Source organism: Pinus tabuliformis, chromosome 8 (genome assembly GCF_031772625.1).
Source record: "Pinus tabuliformis cultivar Carrire ecotype Pingquan chromosome 8, CPIR1, whole genome shotgun sequence".
Taxonomy (NCBI): domain Eukaryota; kingdom Viridiplantae; phylum Streptophyta; class Pinopsida; order Pinales; family Pinaceae; genus Pinus; species Pinus tabuliformis.
The window spans coordinates 1,809,812,025-1,809,834,287 of record NC_142294.1 but is presented as its reverse complement, the minus strand read 5'-3'; positions in this window follow the sequence as shown (position 1 = coordinate 1,809,834,287).

Here is a 22,263-nt window from a genome sequence, read left to right as displayed (position 1 = left end):
TTCCAATAAGGGCCACATGGTTAGTTGATGTCATCATGATGTGGCTATATAGTGGACATGTGGTAAGCATATTCGACATTTTCAAGGGTCACAAGAGGCCAAAAGATGGTGACACGTGTCACCACTCTATTGTAGCAGCTACAACCACCCTCCAAAATTTTGGCCTGCACCAATTTCAGAGCCTCCCTTGAAGAGTTCACTTGATGAATGCACACACTTGAGTTCACTCTGTGAGCTCATGTGAGTCTTTACATCTTCCTTGCTTGTTCATTTCATTCAAGTCTCTACACGCTAATTTCCAAGTCATGTTTACAACCATGTTCTGGTTCTGCTCGAAGTCTTCACTTCGTATGTGTTTGTTGTGTTCACCATGAAAGCATCTGTCGCACCCACACACAAAGTCATATTCGTTGTCGCGTAAGCATCGTCTCGATCAATGAATGATCAATCATGAGTGTCACACTTGTCGCTTGCACCATTGGCTAGTCACATTGAACATGTGTGTCTGGATAGTTAAGTTGTTTCGTTGTCAAGTCATGCGAGTGTGTGTTTGTATGACCACCTATGAACTTTTCGACTGTTCACACACTTAGTCATTTTTGTTGAATTACTGAAGACCAGTGTCCTCACTGACAACCATACCACCACTCCACCTTCAACTCGACCGAATTTCAACCATAACAATGCAGAAGCACCAAGCTAGTCCTTCTGAGTTGCGCTGCCCACAAGCAATCTCTATCAACTCTCATGTTAGCCCCCCAGATAGTCAGACCTGATAGTCACCCTGGGAAGAAATCCCCTCAAAATTTGCATAGAGGCCATTGACCTCACCCATTCAACTAACTTAGCAAATTGCACAAACACCCAGATAGACACCAAGTGCCCATCCCTGCCTCCTTCAGAAAATTGTGTAGTTTTCCTAGTCATTCATCTGAATAGTTGAATGACTGTTCATCTTAGAAATTGTGTAGTGCTCATGAGCAGTCCTTCCAATACCCATCAGTCAAATTATCTCAGAAATTGCACAGAGATGATTAACAGGTTGGTCTCCCAGCCTTAGTGCAATTTCCCAACTAGTAGTGCTTAGCAACAAACTACCTATTCCCTCCAAGAATTGTGCAGTTTCTGCTTCCAGTGACTCAACGACCAACTGCCAATTCTCTCTAGTAATTGTGTAATTTTGGCTGCCAGTAAACCCAGTAGCCAATTGGCAGTTCCCTCCATGAATTGTGTAGTTCTAGATACCAGTGACCCAATAACCAACTGGAAGTTCCCTCTAGGAATTGCGCAGTTATGGCTACCAATATCCCAGGCAATTCCCTAGAAAAACTACGCAATCCCTTCCTACTGACCCTTCATGTAGCCTGACCCATTCCTCTGGAAAATTGTGCAAATATGGCTGCTCAGCCCCTACTGATTGTTCATTCTGAAAAAACGCATAGCATGCCTGCCTTACCCTCTTGCAGCTCGAGTTGTCCCTCCCAAAATTTGCACAATTTTTCTCGCAACCGAGCCAGACCTTGTAGACAATCATTGTTGACTCATATTGTCTATCTCCATCTCTCAGTGACTCTTGTGCATTTTTCGTCAGTAGTTTCTTAGATCCATCATCCCGCATCATTTTCCCTGTTGTCTCTCCCAGTCACCTGCATCTGAATCATCATGTGTCATGGTATACTAGGAGGTTTTGGAATTGATGTCGTCTCGTCATGAGTGACTACAAGTACAGGTACACCAACAAACATGTTAGGACGACGAATGGGATGATCAAAGGGAGCACGTGTGGATGGATAGGTTCACCAATGCACGAACGAATGAAGCATGTGAAGCGGACAAATACAACAAACATGCATCTTTGTGAACAAGTGAGCCTGTCAAGCCTTCCAGCCTGAAAGTAAGGAACAACATGCTAAAGTTTCATCAAGTGAACCAAGGACCATCAAAGAATTCGTGCACTTCACCATGCGGAGGTGAAGCTATGATACACCATGAAGACATCCATCACTCAGCAACAATTTAGCTTGACATACACTCTAGTACCAGCATGAATGTACCAGCATTGTCATGTCAAGTCATGTCGAGTCAAGTCTTGAGTCATGTTGCCCACATCTTCACTATGGGCTTGTTATCAATCAAGGTGATGTAATGTGGAAGTCCAAGAGACCCACCTATTGAACATAGAGTCATGTAAGTCCAAAATTCATGGAATTCGAATGGTCATGAGGGTAGTTGAACAACCACAAGGGTCAGTTTCACCCTTGGCTATAAATACCCCCCTCATTTGTACATGAAAGGACTTTTCACCTCAGCTCCTCCCACATAGCCAAGAGAGTTTCTAATATTTTATTTTAGGAGTAAGTAGTGGCTCAAATGCCTCACTAATGGGGTTAGTGATGTATGGTGTAACGTTGTGTCTTGGAAATTTTGCTTAATTCAAAAGCATGTTAACAGGTCATCATGTTTTCACACATGTATTGTATTTTTTGTAAGACTGATATTTAACACTTGTAATGCATGTCACTTTAACTTGTGTTCTACATCTGAGCTGATTCATTTGTTGTAATGCATAATCTATTAATGGAAATGTGTTTTATATGCTTCTAATGTTGTCCCGTCTGTGTCGACTGCTCTCCCGGACATCAAACAGGCCTTTCACATGAACCTTGTTGTAACAACTTTTGCACTCATTCAGACAGTTCTGTGAGTGTTGTATGTGTTATCTTACCTTGTATGTTGTGACTGTCACATCCTAGTGGACTGATCCAACAAAAGTTGTGTATGTCCTTTGTGTTGTGTGTTCCGAGCCAAGTTAGGACTGATCCCTTTCAACCTGGAACTCACCTTCACCTTCTTCCCCTCACAGTGAAAGAACCATTGACACAAGTACACTTACAGTCACCAGGCATGCGAACTTCACTTCTCGAAGAAAAAGTGAACCACTCTCCTATGTTGACAAGCAAGAGTTTTGGAAAATCCTTAAGATAATGGCAACTGGGCCATCATAACAGATGGGATTCCCACACCAAACGGTGTGAGGTCTACTTGGGACTTCATATTGGGGTGATCCCCTGAATGTTGGCAGGTCCATCACCGTCAACATTTCTAGTGCTAGACAGAGGGCTGCCAATTGTACATGGTTGAAATTCCCCTCACACTCACCCATCAACCCTCTAGTCAAGGTAGTAACTCACACTCCCACTCTCATGACTCAGCAGTTGGTTACTCCTCACCTCCCATAATTGAATACAAGATTTCATATCAACACTTTCGCTCCTTCTGTCCCAGCACTCGCTAGTTCGCGAAATTAGTTGGATTGATCCTAGGCATACAATATCTTCCACACACATCTAAGAAGCCAAAAGCCACTCCCATAGAGGTTGTTGTATCATCAGTGGAAGAAGCAGTCCTTGCTACTCTTAAAGGTTTGGAAGAATCTATTGAAGTCAAAGAGGAACCTCCAATATTGTTTGAAGATGAACAAGGCACCGTTGTGGTCTTGGGATCAAACTTTGGTATAGGAGGTGGAGGGGAAGGCAGTGGAGGAGGTGGAGGCGGAGACGAACTGATAGAATCAAATCCGGAACCATCAGATTTCGAAGGAGAGGAAGAAGACGAAGATGATGAAGAGGATGAAGAGACAGTTGACCCAAATATTGAATGGATGACTTAGGGACCATTGGCTCTCCTAGCTATTCTGCACAAGATGCTGAAGAGAGTAGAGAGAATGAACATCAAGTTCAACCCTGATAGTGTGGTGAAGAGAGAAGACCACTTAGACAACTTCTACCTACAGATGCAGACCCTTGAGGTACATTATGATGACGTAGCATGTAGATTGTTTCCATGTACCTTGGATGACCACGCAGCTGCTTGGTATCACAGCCTTCCACCCAAATCCATATAGAACTAGGGTTCTTTCAAACGTATGTTCCTTGAAAAGTTTGCTAATGATAAGAACCCAACCATGATACTCAAAGAATTGGGAAGCCTCACGATGGAGGGAAAATAGAATGTGAAAGATTTCAATCAGAGGTTTATGCATATTTTGAACAAGTTTACAGTAGACACCAATACCTCATGATTCCATCACTATCAACTATTACACATCTGCACTGCCAACCACCATTACGCAATTCGTCAAGCGAGCTGCGCAGCCAACGCTTTTAGAAAGCTACGAAGAGGCTATTGTTGTTGAGAAAGACTTGCTCACCATTAGAGTCATCAAGGATGATGAATCAACAAATGAATCCAAGGATGCGAGCAGAAAGCCCCAAGCAATGGTAAGCAAGGGTAGAGACAAGGAAGCAACTGATATTGAGACTCTCACCTGTCTTGTCAAGAACTTGACCACTGAAGTGTCTGAACTTGTTAGGTCCCTATACTACTAGTGTAACCCCTATTTTTATTAGTGCAACTCTCTTATTATATTTTTGTGCCCATGTAGTCTCCATATTGTTATTATTGCACCCCATAGAAGCCCACTATTGTTATTGTTGTACCCTTATATTATTTTTGTAATGTTGTCTTTGATTATATTATGACCCCTTAGACTCCTATATATAGAAAGGAGGTCTTGTCATTTGTATCATCCAAGAATTGTTCATTTATGTAATGTAAAGGAGGTTTCCCCCTCGAAGAGGCTTATTTTTAAGGCGCTGATCTATATTTTCTATCATTTTGTGAGCTACTTTCATAACATTTGGTATCAAAGGTTTGGATTCTATGGTTTCCCTGCTCCAAATAGGTCATCATGGCATTTTCTCTATAACTTTTTCGATATGAAGTTTCAAAAGCTAAAAAACAAACCCATTTGCAAAGAAATTGGTCTGAACCTCAAGTCCGAATTTTAGATCTTGTATCGCTATATTTGTGGATATATGATCTGAGGAAGTTAGGGTTTTTTCAATCTCCATCATTTCATCTCAAACAGGTCATCGTGACATTTTCACTAAAAATTTCTTTCTACGAAGGGTCATACTCTGAAATTAAAACCCATTTGAGCCGAAAACGTGGTGAAGCTCAGATCTAAATTTCAGATCTTGTGTCACTATATTTTAGGCGATATAATCTGAGGAAGTTAGGGTTTTTGGAGAATCCCGAATTACATTCTAAACAGGTGACCTTGGGAAAAGTGTCATAACTTGCGCTCTAAGCATCATATTGAAATGGAGTAAGCAGTCACAAAAAGAGGATGGACTTTAGTTTTTTGTATATATTGTTTAAATCTAAAGGTCAAAACAATGACACTTGGCACATCATACAAGTTCACTCTACTGAAACATTATATAATAAGGTCATCTTAGGAGATTGGGAATAACTCTTCCTTGGAGAATCCAAGTTTGATCAGACTAGTGGCATTGGAAAGAGGACTTAGAGGACTACCAGAGGAAGTAATTTCAAATCCTAGAGAGCTACAATTACATAGATACAACAGATTCAATATCGGGCTCTTACAAAGTGAAAAAAGAGGAAGAAATGCAACATGATATATCAAAATTACAAGACCAAGTGCAACAAAATTCACTCTCACAAAAAGTTACAGAAGTTAAGATGGATGGTTTAAAGAAATATGTAGAAGATAAAATGGATGGTTTAAAGAAATACATGGACGCTAAAATGAATGTCGTAGAAGCTAATATGGATGGTTTGGAAGCTAGGATGGAAGGAAAAATAGATAATTTGAAGACAAATTTGACAAAGTTGCTACAAGAAATGTTTACGAACGGAGAAAAAGTAGTAAAGTAAACTCATGATGAGAACAAAATAAATGTTAATCATGATTTCATAGACTCTAATGTTGGATTGAATACCCACCATGTTCCAAAGATCGATATGAGGAATTTTGATGGAAAGGATCCCGGAACATGGATACTACAGATGGAGCAATTTTTTGATCTCCATAATGTGAAAAACACACAAAAGGTACGTATTGCAACTTTATATTTGGAACCAAATCAGTTTGTCTGGTATCGATGGCTTGGCTCTTGTAAACAAATTGTCATTTGGGCAATTTTTATGGAAGAAATGATAGCACATTATGAGGATACAAAAAGAAACACCTTTTTTAGCCAATTGATAAATCTCAAACAAAAGGGTTCAATGATGGAGCACATTGAGGACTTCCAAAAATTGAACATAAGGGTAAAAGATATTCCAGAGGAGCATAGGATTGATGTGTTCATAGGGACTTTAAAGGATAACATCCAATATGACGTTCACCTTTGGGAACCTGATTCATTGGAGAAGGCATTCAGGTTGGCAATAAAAATGGAAAGCAAAATTATGGAAACAAGGAAGCCTACCACTCACAACTATGGAAGTGTTGTTTCCCTTAGCCTTCCACAACTTGCAAGGTTGACACCACAACAATTGGAAGAAAAAAGAGAAAAAGGGATTTGTTACAGTTGTGAAAGAAAATAAACTAAAGGTCATAAGTGTGCTGAGAAGAAATTAATTTACATAGATTGTGAAGATAAGGAAGAAAAAGAACAAGAAACATCAAAAGAAGAGGATATACACTAGGAGAAAACCCCAGAGAAAGAAGAAATGAATCCGACCATATCTTGTAATGCATTGGTCAGAATTACCACTCCTCAAACTATCAATATAGAAGGACATACCAAGAATAAAAAGGTAATAGTGTTGATTGATTCGGGTAGTACCCATAATTTTATTCATTGTAAGATAGCCAAGGAATTGAATTGCTTCCTATATCCAGCACCAGAGTGTCAAGTGATGGTTGAAAGTGGAGGAAACATAAATTTCTCTGGAAAGTGCCATAGTATCAAGCTATCCATGGGAGAATACGTATTGAATACTCCAATGCTTTATATTGATCTATCTTTTCTATCTTTTTGTGAGCTAGTTTCATAACATCACTCAAGAAACGGAAGAAGGACACATTCGCAAGCAGTCATGTGCCCAGACAAAGACAGGAAAGCAGTTCATCAATTGTCTCATCAAGTAACAACCAGATCAGTTCCAAAATTGCACAGAAGCCTATGTTCCAACTTGATCAATGCATTGATCCTAAGTTCTGTTCCTTCCATGAAGAATTTCACCCCAAGAACTCTTGTTAAGATTAGAAGCGAGTTGTTACCTTTGTCTGTACTAATACACTCAATGCGGATGGTGACATATAGGAGTAGCTGGAAGACATTGATGATAGAGAAGTGGTTGCACCTAATGAAGCACCAAGTTCTGGGCATGTGGTGAACATATACCAGTGCTCGCAAGTAGTCTCAAAGACTAACACCGAGAAGTAGCCCCAAAAGCAAAATGATCATTACCATCTTAGGATTAAAGGGGCTCCCCCTACACTTGAGGAGATGCAAGAGAAGGTGAGACAGTTGATAAAGAAGTCCGGCTCATTAGGAGAATATGTATTGAATATCCCAACACCTTTGGATTACAACATAGTCGATGACATGAAGAAAACTTGAGCAAACATCAATTTGTCCGAGCTAGCCGAAGTCTAGAGTCAGCAAGATATCCTACTGCGTGCATTGGGACAAACAGCAACAGACAACGCGACCTCCACCAGAAAGGGAGTAAGAACACCTCCCAGATCACTATCCACTATACTCAATAGACTCCGGATGGAAGAAGAAATCTCAGGTTGCCCCCCATTCCTGCTTTCATTTGAAGTTTTCAACTACAATGTCCATAACTGCATGGATTATTTTGGCGTGGCAGCCAATGTAATGTCACTCTCCATTGCTAAGAATATCAATGCACGATGGAGCGAAACATCCACCAAAATCATCTAACTCAATAGAACATCAATACCAGCAATTGGTTAACTATGAGACATGATCACCCGACTATCCCATGATAGTCGAGTCCACCAATGCATCAACATAGTTGTTGTGGACATACCAGAATCATATGGCCTGTTACTCAACAGAGACTGGTCCAAGAAGCTAGATGGATATTTTGCTACAGACTAGTCTCACATATGGCTTCCGTACAAGGGAAGATGCAACCAAATCCGGGTGTTATTGGAGAGGTGTATGAAACACAATGTTACTCCCCTTAATGGGTATAATGAACCATTGCCCTTCACAAAACACACGTTTGGAAACTGCTTCCTGGAAAATACATTGGAGTTTTATCTTACACGGCCAACCCCAACCTCATCAAACAAGAAGTTGGGACTCATTCCTTGCCCAACTGATGATAATGAAACTTGTACAGTTTGTTTTTCTAATAGTAGTAGTAGTAGCAACAACGGTAGTAGCAATAGTACCAACACGCCAATGGTCCATGTACAAACAAGTTGTGGGCCATGAGTCTTGACAAATTAGGGACACATGATGGCTCAAGGACCAAGTGTATCTCAGTCATCCAAAATAATGTACAATGCATGATTTTAAGCTTTTTGAAGTTCAAAGTCACAAACAATGATGTTGAAGCACTCATGCTAAGCACACGAAGGACCAACACTATGAACAAACAGAGAAACCTTGAAATCCACCATGATTCAAAGATCGCCAATCTTGGTACAAGTTACACACTGTAGTAGAGACCAATCGTTGACTGTTTGGTCGAATAGTACCTAGATGGGTCTGCATGAGTAGATGATGACCTGAGTGCCCACTACATGCTAACAATCCAACATGAGATTCCAGGTAAAGGACAAGACAAGCCATTACAGCAAAGAAAAAGTAACACATACATGATGTTTGTACTCATTTCACCGAAAAGATTGACTAACATTTTAATTGTTTGGATTACTTGTAAGGTTCATCATCATACTTAGTTTGATCATTTAAATCCTACATGTAATAAATATGCGAAGATCTACTTACGCATTGACTTCAAAAACATGAACCCTTCCCAGAAATAAAAACAACCACCCCATGTCATCATCCAAGCCCATGTTGCACACAGTACCTGAAATAATGGTGTTGTATTCACTTGGGGGTCTTCTGCAATGACACCAGGTTCTAGTAGCGGAGCCCGGTGGACCGGTACTGGTCCACGAAAAACTTGGCTCGCACACGTATCATTTGTAATCACTTGACGGGAGGATTGATAATCTTCCTATCAAAGGCCAAGTCCTCAAACACTAGTTTCAGTACGTTGGGCTGCGCCCGTGCCATGTACATAGTCTGCTTCTTGCTTGTTGTTTCATTTGGTTTATTCTGCTTACTATTTTTTTTTTCACGTTCATTTTTTTTGTTTGATATATTACTATTTTTGTTTCTGGAAATAAGTGCTACCAACTACTATGTTCTGGCTTTTGAATAGAGTGTGTGGCTGAAAATTGAAGAGACTTGTGACACTATAGCACTTGGCATGTCTTGTGTCCATTTTCTCTATGCTTGGTTATAACCTTCGGTCGATGAAGTCCTAACGGAAAATATGAACCGTCTGTAAAGGAAGCTTTGGTCCGACTGTGAACCTGTGTCCACATTGGGAAGGCCCATGCCTATACTCAACCTTTTTCTCTGTGTGTTTAAGCTAATCCAACTAGTAGAAATGGAGAAGGGAAAAAATCCAAATGAGAAAACCTATGTCAGAGGTCTTACATTATTCTCTGAAGGAACAACCTGTTCTGCTCTCAATAAGTCGAGATCCCTCTTTTTCCCCAAAAAATAAAAAAGTTCCTATGCACAGTTATCTTAAAAAATACAAAGGTGAAAGAAGAGAAAGGCTTCCTGCGTAGAGAGGTGAAGCATGCAACTCCACTGAGGTACTAACTAGGCTTGCAGGTAGTGGAGAAATGTGTGTGTTCCTGCGTGACTCCACCGGGTATTGTCTATGCCTACTGGTTGCGGAGCAACACCAAAGATGAAAACTTATACTTTGAAAATATTCAACTTGTGAACTAAACTACCCTTCCCGGATTTGAAACACTGAGATATAAGGAAAACTTTTGATTGTGTTTGACCATGTATGTCCATGGGGTAAGTGGGAAAAGTGAAGTAACCTACACAGTGATACAATACTCCTCGAAAGACCAAGGCCTTGTGCTAGCAATGAACCGAAATAGAGAAGCTAGAGTTCTACCAATGTATCACCAAGTGTTTTAGTGGCTACAACCACCCTCCAAAATTTTGGCCTACACCAATTTCGGAGCCTCCCTTGAAGAGTTCACTTGATGACGACACACGCTGGAGTTCACTCTATGAACTCATGTGAGTCTTTACATCTTCCTTACTTGTTCATTGCATTCAAGTCTCTGCATGCTAATGTCTAAGTCATGCTTGTGACCATGTTCTAGTTTTGCTCGAAGTCTTTGCTTCGTATGTGTTTGGGGTGTTCACCATGAAAGCATTTGTCGAACTCACACACGTAGTCACATTCGTTTTTATGCAAGCGTCATCTCGATCAATGAACGATCAATCACGAGTTTCGCACTTGTCGCTTGCACCATTGGTCAGTCATGTTGAACATGTGTGTCTAGATGGTTAGATCTTTTCATTGTAAATTCATGCGAGTGTGTGTTCGTATGACCACCTATGCACCTTTTCATTGTTCACACACTTCGTCATTTTCATTGAAGCTCTAATAACAGAGTCCTCACTGATAGTTGAACCATCACCCCGCCTTCAACTCGATCGACTGTCAACCAGAATAGCGCATAAGCACCAAGCTAGTCCTTCTGAGCTGCGTTGCCCACAAGTAATCTCAATCAACTCTCATGCTGGCCTCCCAGACAGTCGAACCCGATAGTCACCCCGTGACTAACTCCCCTCAAAATTTTCACAGAGGCCATTGGCCTCACCCGTTCAATTAACTGAGGAAATTGCACAGACAGGCTAGACAGACAATGAATGCCCATCCCTATCTCCTTCAAAAAAATTTGCAGCATTCCTAGTCAGTCATCTAGATAGTCGACCGACTGTTCATCTCATAAATTGCGTAGTGTTGATGAGGAGGCCTTCTATTTCCAATCAGTCATCTTAACTGAGAAATTGCACAAAGATGATTAGCAGGTCGGCCTCCCTGCCTCAATGCAGTTTTCCCAACCAATAGCTCCTAACAACAGATTGCATGTTCCCTCCAGGAATTGCGTAGTTTCTATTGCGAGTGACTGAGTAGCCAACTTCCAGTTCCCTCTAGGAATTGTATACCTTTCGTTGCCAGTGACCCCATTAGTCAGCTGGAAGTTCCCTCTGGGAATTGCACAATTCTGGGTGCCAGTATCCCAGACAGTTCCCCAGAAAAACTATGCAATCCCTTCATGCTGACCCTTCATGCAACCTGACTTGTTCCTTTGGAAAATTGTGCAAATCTGGCTATTGAGCCCCTACTGATTGTTCATTCCGAAAAATTCATAGAGCATGCATGCCTTGCCCTCTTATAGCGTGGACTGTCCCTCCCAAAATTTGAGCAATTTTTCCTCGCAGCCGAGCCAGATCTTGCAGACAGTCACTGTCAACTCAGATTGTCTGTCTCCATCTCTTAGTGACTCTTGTGTAGTTTTCATCAGCAGTTTCCTGGAGCCATCATCCCACATCACAGCCCTGTTGTCTCTCCCAGTGACCTGCATCCGAATGATCATGTGTCATGGTAGACTAGGAGGTTTTGGATTTGATGTCGTCTCATCATAAGTGACTACAACTACATGTACACCAACAAAATGTCAGGACGACGAACAAGATGAATGAATGGAGCACATGGAAATGGATAGGTTCACCAACGGATGAATGAATGAAGCATGTAGAGAGGACCAACGCAACAAACATGCACCTTCATAAACAAGGGATCTTGTCAAGCCTTCCAGCTTGAAAGCGAGGAACAACATTCTAAAGTTTCATCAAGTGAACCAAGGACCATCGAAGACTCAGTGCACTTCACCATGAGGAGGTGAAGCTATGATACACCATGAAAATATCCATCACTCAGTAGCATTGTAGCTCAACATGCACTCTAGCAACAACACGAATATACCAGCATTGTCATGTCAAGTCATGTTGAGTCAAGTCATGAGTCATGTTGCCCACATCTCCACTATGGGTTTGTTATCAATCAATGTGATGTAACATGGAAGTCCAAGAGACCCACTTGTTGAACATAGATTCATTTAAGTCAAAAAGCATGTATGTCAAATGGTCATGAGGGTAGTTGAACAACCACAAGGGTCGGTTTCACCCTTCGCTATAAATACCCCCCTCATTTGTACATGAAAGGTATTTTCACCTCAGCTCCTCCCACATAGCCAAGAGAGTCTGTAATATTTTCTGAGGAGTAAGTAGTGGCTTCAACGCCGCACTAACGGGATCAGTGATTGAAGGAGTAATGATGTGTCTTGGAACTTTCTCTTAATTCAGAAGCCTGTTAACAGGACAACATGTTTTCGCACATGTATTGTACTTGTTGTAAGGCTGATCTTTAACACTTGTAATGCATGTTGCTTTAACCTTTGTTCTACATCTGAACTGATTCATTTGTTGTAATGCATAATATATTAATGGAAATGTGTTGTATATGCTGTTAATGTTGTCGTGTCCATGTCGACTACTCTGCCAAACATCAGGCATACCTTTCACATGAACCTTGCTGTAACAACCATTGCACTCGTTTGGACTATTCCGTGAGTGTTGTACATGTTATATTACGTTGTATGGTGTGACTGCCGCATCCGAGTGGGTTGCTTCACTGGAAGCTGTGTATGTCCTTTGCGTTGTGTGTTCCTAACTGAGTTGGGACTCATCCCTTTCAACCTGGAACTCACTTTCACCTTCTTCCCCTCACAGTGAAAGAACCACTGACACAAGTACACTTACACTCACCAGGCATGCGAAACTCACTTCTCGAAGACAAAGCGAACCACTCTCTTGTGATGAAGAGCAAGAGTTGAGGCAAATCCTTCAGATAATGGAAACCAAGCCATCATACTAGATGGGACACCCACACCAAACGGTGTGAGGTCTAGTTGCAGCTTCATACCGGGGTGATCGCCTGAATGTTGGCGGGTCCAGCACTGTCAACACACTCACAAGGTGACACATGGAAGTGATGATGTCACATATCGAAGATCAGTAGTCACAGAGTGAGGCATATTTTGCATCAAAGTTAAATTGTCAATTGGAAATCACAGATAGAGGAGCTCCAATGAGGGGGATAACACCACGATCACAGAGAAATCAAAGAGCCAAGAGCTATCGACACAAGGGGAGACGACATGAATATATATGTTTTATGTGTTAAATCATAAGGTTGGTCAAAAAAGGTTAAAACACTTTTTAATGTGTTAAAACCTTGGCATGGGCCTTCCTTCATCTCCTCTCCACATGGACCAAGCCACATCACTCAACAGAGATTGAAATTTTTGGGACTGCAACCAAATGCAACATTTGTGAAATTGTCAATCGTTGAAGTTTCAGTATTACAAAGTCCCGAGCACATATGATGTGGTCTCATGTAACACAATATTTCAAAGAATTGGCCCACCATCCCAAGATGAAGGGCTTAACCCCACAAGATAGAGCCTATAGTCATAGCTTATACTCTGCCATGTTTTATGGTTTTAAATGTTCATAAGTGACCTGGTAAGCTTGAAGAACATCGATAAAGCATCAAAAGGTGTTTTAGCAGGATTTTTGGCACAATAGCATGATTTTTGGGATTTCCCATATGCCTACGGGTAGATAAGGATGAATATGATTTTATGAGTTAATGCTCTTCTATCTTTGTCCTGAATATTGTTGTTTTTGTTAGAAATGATAAAATGCACCTTTTATCCACTTAGTTGGATGAAATGAAATGTATCAGGTCCTTGGCCGAAATGGTATTTAAAGACTAAATATACAATGTAGAAAAAAATGGAGAATTTTTTAGAGTAGGAGAGTCACTCAATGTAAACGTTTTAATAAAATCTCAGAGCAGATTGTGCTATCATTTCCAAAAATTCCTGTGGTGTGTGGTCTTAAGTCTATGTTTTCTCTATGTTAATTTTATATCCACTTCTGAAACTGTTATCTTGAATCCATCTTTGTATGCTCAAGATAATTTTGGATCTTATTAATCTAGGTGACTTTAGACACACTTAGAGGTCAAAGAGGGCTTATAATAGCTTAAAATTAAAATTGGTAAGATTTCTCTTGAACCAAGACCAGATCGAAGAGCTCATCGACTTGATTCCAACATTTTGAATGACACTCTAATCCAAGTTTGTATGAAGGAGATAGAGCTGGTCAAATTTTTGGTCAAAGTGGACATGTGGGCCAGGTTTAATAATCCTATAGATTGACTGAGTTCGGGACATGGAACTTGGCTCCTGAAGGTGGGAAAATTTGTCGAATACGTAATTTGTCTAAGTACCCCTATTTTTGGTCAAATGGAAAAAAACTATATATATCTATATATATATATATATATATATATATATATATATATATATATATATATATATATATATATATATATATATATATATATATATATATATATATATATATAGTGGGGTGGTGGGCCACCAACCCTGCCACTCCCAACTGCAACAGTTATCAAATATCAATCAAACGTTTGTTTGGGGGTGGACCAACCCCAGTGGTCCCTCTTGAAGATAAGGCACAAGACCTGTATTATGTATTAACTATGCCATGTCGTAACCAAAAAGAACATTATATGTAATCGTGCTATTCCATTAAATGGTAATGCCAATGAAAAAATTGTTAACGGTTTTATATATTAAATTCCACCAACTCCTGCCAAATCCAAAATGATATAATGCACAATCTATGGGAGATTGACGGGGTTTGAACCCTCAACCTACCAGCGTCCAATGCTCCACCATAAATAACATGCCAAGGGTGGAAGCTTGATAAAGTCTGCCACCCATCTACTACTTAAACCCAATATTTCCTAGATGCATGGGGAGAGTGAGCGGCGAAGGGCGGAACGTTGTGGCAGAACTTTGATTTGGCGGAACTAGGAGTAGGCCAATGGATGTGGAGCCATGACATAGTTCTAGGAGGTGGAACTTTTCTTAGGAGGAGGTGTGCAATCATGAACCTGGAGAACCTCAAGATGCCAAAAAGATTCCTTGGGAGGTAAAATTTTACAATGACAAAATGTTATCAACTTTATAGTCATTTTTCTCATAATTTCATAGGGACCACAATGGTGAAGTCAGATTCACCATCTTAGTAGCACAATTGTAGGTGCCCACAACAAGGAATCTTTGAAGAATCTTGAGAATCTTTAGATTCCATTCGAAGGTGAATTTTTCCAGTGTCAGAGTGTAGCCGACTTTATACTCATTCTTCTTAGAATTTCAAAAGGATTGTGATGGAAAGATCAGATTTGTCATCTAAGAAACATATCTCCAGTCAGCCAATGGAGAGGAATCTTTGAGGGAATCTTCAAGATTCTCAAAGGCCCAGAATTTGATAGTGTTAGAATTGGACAAGTTGATAGTTGATTTTACACTACTCATCGCCGAAAATTCAGTGGTGCAGTCAGTTTTAGCAGCTGAGCCTTTCATTTTTTGGCCACCTTTGAACGTGGAGGTACATGATGTAGCTATGTTATTCATCTTTTTTTTATTGCTTAGATGATGTCTTATTCTTGAGATCCTTGTTTGACACTATATTGAGGGATTCTTGTTGCCACATTAGGGAGAACGTATCTTGGAGAGACACACCACTCTTGTTTAAGATATTTGTCCTTTTTATTACAAAGTACATTCCATGTACATCATCATCATTTGCAGCAATTAATAAAGTGGCCTCCACTATCTTAACACTGAGCCTGGAGACGTAACCCACACTGGGTGAACTCTGTTATCAAATGTGTTGTGTTCCTGATTTGTTGATCGTCATTATGATTCCTCTTGTTTAATCATGCCTGTGTGTTTCTTTTGTGCTCATTCAAATTTAATTATGTTAACATCAAATAAGTAAAAGATCTTGGATAATTCTGGTAGCTGAAGAAATATGGATCAAGTTTGGTATCAGAGTGGTCTTCTCGTTGATGTGAATTTTGAGTGTGAATAATTGAACGTGCAACAATGGAGGATGACAAAGAGATGTAAGAGGCTTTTTTAAGGATCTCAAAAATGGTGGACATAACGTATGAAGCTTATCAGAAGAAAATCGAGGAAGAGGAGAAACAAAGAGCAAAGGACAATGCTCCATCTATCTGCTCAAATGAACATTCATCACCTTCATTATCTTCTCATCATTCAAATGAGGAGAACAACTAGAGCCTTCAAGAACAGAATGCTAAATTGAAGAGGCTTATATGAGAAGAGAAAGAGGAGAAGCAAATATTGCAGCTTCAGTTGTGAGACGCAGAAGAGGCCTTGGAAGAATTGGATCACAATGACAAAAGCCTTCAAGCTAAGAATGTTGAATCAAGGAGGCTACTACAAGAAGAGAAAGAGGAGAAACAGATATTGCAACTTCAACTATGAGCCATGAAAGAGGCATTGGAGGAGTTGAATCTCAATGAAGGCTTAAAGAAGCCATCATCACCTTTTTTAGAATTGACAACTGAGGTAAACAATTTTGATCGTTCTTTCATTTCATCTTCACATGATGCTATTTCTGTTGGAAATATGGAGGTACACATTTCAGGGACTGGCATGAGACTCCTTACTGAGATGGGGTAAAAGGGAGGAGGACTTTGTGTTAATGGCCAAGGCATGACTCAACCATTAGAGGTTGTGCAAAGACCTCGATTCACAGGTTTGGGATACACCGAAGGAGAATGCTCAAAGGTGTTAGAAGCTTCCAAGACATTGTTGAAACCGTCGAGGAAAGAGAATGATGGGAACACATCACCATCATCCCATGGAAGTGCACACTACAGAGAAAGAGTTGAGGCAAGCTCTCATCACCATAATTGCACCAGAGATAGCTAGGAAAGGTATAACAAGTCTCAGTATTCTAAAGTGAATTTTGATTATAGTCATGATGACAATAAATCATGGCATAGAAACACATGCAATTTTTGTTGTTTACATAACCATGTGGTTGTTGAGTGTTGGAAGAGGCTGACAGTAAGAAAGAGGATGAGGCATGAGAGGCCTTCTCCACATAAGGGAAGGAAGTAGTTTAATCAGGTCTGGAGGAGGAAGACATTTTGCAATCATTGCAAAAGAGGTGGTCATCAAAGAGCCACATGTTGGAGGTTCCATCCAGAGAATCATCTTAAGGAAAAAGTGCCTGTGCAGAAAAAAATTGAAAAAGTTGTTCAACAAACAAATCCACCACATTCATGGTGGTCTTCTTTATTACGTAAAAATGGTTTTACTAGACAAAATATCTTGTCATGGCCACATTTTGTAAATCATGTGTTGCGACTTAAGATTTAAAAGTGATGATGTGTCTTCCATCACTTGTTGAAGTAAAATGATGTTTTGGCCTTGTATTGATAATTGGGGTATTGTTTCCATTTTGAGGTAAACTTGATCACAGAGTATTTGTTATAAAATAGCGGAAAATATGGGATTCTTGGGTCATTATTGGTCATATAATTAAGAATTTAATTTGCAAAATATTGTACTATGGTTTTGCAAAGGATGCAGGTGTCGGCTCATCGCTTATGGCTCTAAAGAGAAAAGGTGAAGGAGAAGGAAGGGTGACCTGTTAGGACACTTGTTATGCATACAATGTACACGAAAGTTGAATATTATGTTCATTCTTTTGGAGGATCAAAATATGCTCAGTGGGGAGGAATGAGCCAAGTGGCTCTACACACACTCAGAGGTCAAAGAGGGCTTATAATAGCTCAAAATTCAAATTGGTCAAATTTCTCTTGAACCAAGACCAGATCGAAGTTCTTGTTTCCCTGATTCCAACTGTGTGAATGAAACTCCAATCCGAGTTCATATGAAGGAGATAAAGCTGGTAACAGTGGGCATGTGGGCCAGGTTTAATGATCTTACAAATTGATCGAGTCCGGGACATGGAACTTGGCTCCCGAAAGTAGGTGAATTTTTTGAATGCCTAATTTGTCTAAGGACCCCTATTTTTGGTAAAATTGACAAAAAATATTATAAAACAAATAAAATCAAATAAAAATTAAATATAGTGGGGTGGTGGGTCATCAACCCTGCCACCCCCAACCACAACGATTATCAAATGTTTGTTGGGGGGCGAGACAACCCCAGTGGTCCTGCTCAACCCCGTGGCACAAGACCTGCATTATGTGTTGTCATGTCATAACCAAAACTTCACCTAGGAGGAGGTGTCGAAACATGAACTTTGCCTAGGAGGAGGTGTGGAACCATGAACCTGGAGAATCTCAAGATGCCGAAAAGATCCTTTGGGAGGTAAAATTTTATATTGACAAAATGTTATCAAGTTTATAGTCATTTTTCTTAGAATTTCACAAGGATCGTGATGGTGAAGTTAGATTAGCCATATGAGCAGAAAAATTGCAGGTGCCCTGCAGAAAGGAATCTCTAAAGAATCTTGAGGAACCTTTAGATTCCCTTGGAGGCTAAATTTTTCTAGTGTCGGAATGTATCCGACATTATACTCATTCTTCTCGAAATTTCACAAGGATCATGATGGCAATATCGGATTTTTCATCTGAGCAGAAGATCTCCAGTCAGCGAGTGGAGAGGAATCTTTGAGGGAATCTTCAAGATTCCCAAAGGCCCAGAATTTGACGGTGTCAGAATTGGATGAGTTGATAGTCGATTTTACACTGCTCAACACTGGAAATTCAGTGGTGCCATTAGTTTTAGTAGCTAAGCCTTTTAATTTTCAGCCACCTTCAAACATGGAGGTACGTGATGTAGTTATGTTATGCATCCTCTTCTTATTTATGAGATGATGTCTTATTCGTGAGATCCCTATTTGACATTGTTGAGGGATGCTTGTTGCCACATTATTGTGAGATTGTATTAGCTTGTCATGTTAAAGGAAGACCCATTTTGAGTAAGATTTCCTGTAGGGATAATGTCTCGTGGAGAAACACATGACTCTTGTTGAGGATATTTGTCCTTGTTATGACAAAGAACATTCCATGTACACCATCATCATTTGCAACAATTAATGAAGTGGCCTCCACTATCTTGACACCGGGCCCAGAGACGTAACCCACACTAGGTGAACTCTGTTATCAAATGTGTTGTGTTCTTGATTTGTTTATCATCATTATGTTTCCTCTTGTTTGAGCATGCATGTGTGGTTCTTTTATGATCTTTTAAATACAATTCTATTAAAATCACAGAAGTAAAATATCTTGGATAATTATGGTAGCTGAAGAGATCTGGATCACTTATACATAATCAAATTCTTTATTTATCTTTCATGTTTCTTTTGGATATTTGGTTATAAGTTGTGTAGCATGATTCATAACCTTATGCTCTGTTACACGTGACTGAATATTTATGTGTTTCCCTCATTCTCTATTATACTACAACCGACAATTGACTTGAGATATGCACCTATCTTGCCTATATTATCTTGATGCCTCATCCATGCCCTCATGTGCTATAATCTTATAATTCAGTGTCCCTCACTCCCAACATTTTGATCAAATTTTATGTCATCTACTTTGTAGCTTAATAACTGGTCTAAAACACATATCCTATTAGTCTTTTTGATTGATAGTTGATCCAGCAAGAGAGCCCTCTCCAAGGTTCGGGGGACTAGACCTTAACCTACAATTGGTTTGAGGTTACCTCTGGGATTCCTTTCCTCAGCCTTAAGGGATTTACAGAGTGCTAACATTGGGGACATGTGAAGAAAAACAAGGAAAGAGCAGACCACTCTAATACCACTGATCCGAACTTAAACATGAACACAAAAAATTACAGATATAACCATAAATACATAAATGCAGCAGAAATAACACTTCATTTCATTAATATCAGAATGCTAAAATACTCTTACAAACAGAATGGAAATAAACTAGCTCAGACAATGGTAGCTTATCTCTAAGAAGAGATGCGGCGGCTACATTCCTCCGAACTATGTTACAATGAGGCCCCAAGGCCTATTTATTATTGAGAAACAATGGAAAACCCTAAACATTCAAAAACCTAACCCTAGGAGATGAAGCACCAAAATTGTGGGCCCCGTTTGGGTAAATTGGTACATCCATTTCCCGGGGTCGTAACTTTGGCATACAATCTCCGTTTGGCTATCATAATAACTCGTTTCGAATATCTCAAAGAGGAGGCCAAAAATAAATAAGCTTGGTGTGTTGGGAATTTTTTGGTCTCTCTGGTTTCTCTAAAAACATTGTTTAGGGCCTCAAAACGACTCTGGAAGTTTAGGACCCAAAAAACTGCCAAAAATAGTAAATTGTGCTACAATTAAGGAAACTAATAAATTGAAAGAGACAATGTTGGGGGTCCAAGTGGAATAGGAGGGTGGCCACCAATATTCACCTGGATCAATAGAAATTTTTGAAGTTGGGAGTTTTTCTCTAAAGAGGGTCTATGGGTAGAATAATTGCAATTTACGCCATATTTTTGCTCATATTCAAAATACTTATTAAACAACCATTGGAATAGTATAGAAGTTGACCATGATAACAGGAAAATACAATTTTCTCTATCACAGAAAATTGGACAAGGCATACAACATGTATCTTCAGTAGCACTTTTGGAAATGGTGCTAAAATTAAATGATCCCAAATCAAAAGGTAAAAGTTTACGTGTTGAACCTTGTCATCCAAATCCATGAAATCCTGACAGCACAAACTGCACAAAGCTTAAGTTACGGAGTGCCTTGGGGAGTGGTTTGGCTGAAACCGCTCATCTATATATCGATGACTCAGATTTTTTCCAACATCACCTCATCTCCATTCTAGAAACTACCAAAGGTAACCCCAAAGGCAGTTTTTGGGGCTTTCATGAAATGATAGATGATTTTCTTATGCCTATTTGATAACATTTAGGGACCGCATTCTTTATTTTCAATGTTGAATTTCCATTTTAATTTAAAAACAATGTCATATTATAAATTTTGGGAATGAGGATTTTATTTTGAGAAAGAGGTTATTTTATAATATCATATATTATAAATATGATATTAATTTCATTTAAATTTTGTAATATTTACAATAAACTACAAAACAATTTTACAATTGTTTAAAGAATTAGTTTTGATAACTGATTAGAAAATTAATTAGGTAGCCTAAGGGAAAGAATAAAAGGTGGAGAATTAGACATTGTAAGGGCTCAAAGATTAAGGAATTCTGGGAAAAATGTAATATGAAATTTCCTTGGAGATTAATGAAAATATCATTGTGATTCCAGCTCCTTTACGCATTGCAATATGTCCTATTTACTTCTTATGTATTCTTTTCATGCATGCTTTTCCTCATGTGAGTTCGATGTATGATGCAGATGGCATTTCCTAAAGATTCATAGATTTATTTATGTTATGGTTTATAACAGAAAATACCTGGGTTTATTCAGAGAAAGCCTTAAAGAGTGCTCCATGACCTCAACAATCTCATTTCCTTTGTTTGTAATGTTTCATTCATCATTGTCTTCTCAGGGTGTAAGCATTAGATTAATTTTGTCCCAATGTGAGAAACTTTGTTTCCAAATATTTTTTCTTTAATTTATGAATTTGAAATGTGTAGTCATTAAAGTAAAGTGCATCCTAGTCCATTAAGTTTGTCTCCAAGTTTAAGCAGACATTACATTCGATTTTTTTGTGTACCCTTGTAGATATTTAATATGTATTGGTTTTGTGGATGTCTTGGGCAATGACCTCCCACAGCCAGGGATTGTGACCAGGGTGACAACAAGGTTAATGAAGATAATCTAGAAGTAAATTAAGTCAAAGATGAGGAGGTTTAGTGGAGGATACTGTTATCACTCCAGGAAACTCTCCTAGGTTGCAGCTCGGAGATGCCTAGTAACATATAATCTTCAATATTGTTCTGAGAACTATTGGAATGAATGTTGGTTTGGATCAAGTCAGATAACCATTTCAGCTCTATTCTCACTCAAGACATACATGAACACTCTCACCAATACAAGGCTTTAGACCACTAATGCTCAATAAGTTATAAATTTAATGGATAGATGGAGAATACTGACTATACCAGCAGATTGCATACATAAACATAAATGAATGGCTAGCTACAGGTAGCAAAAGAGAATATTGACTACACTGACAGATGTATATATGAAAAATATGGAAGGATAGCTACAAGTAGCAAAGAAGCTTGCAAATCTATTTTATCAAAGCAGAGATAAGATGATAGTTATCTGGCCTTAGACAGAAAGAAAACATGAACATAATTGTTCAAGTTCAAGCATAGAACAGCAAAGAGAATGGACATTGAACATATAATGGCAAAAGAAGCTTATATTGCTAGAATGAAGAT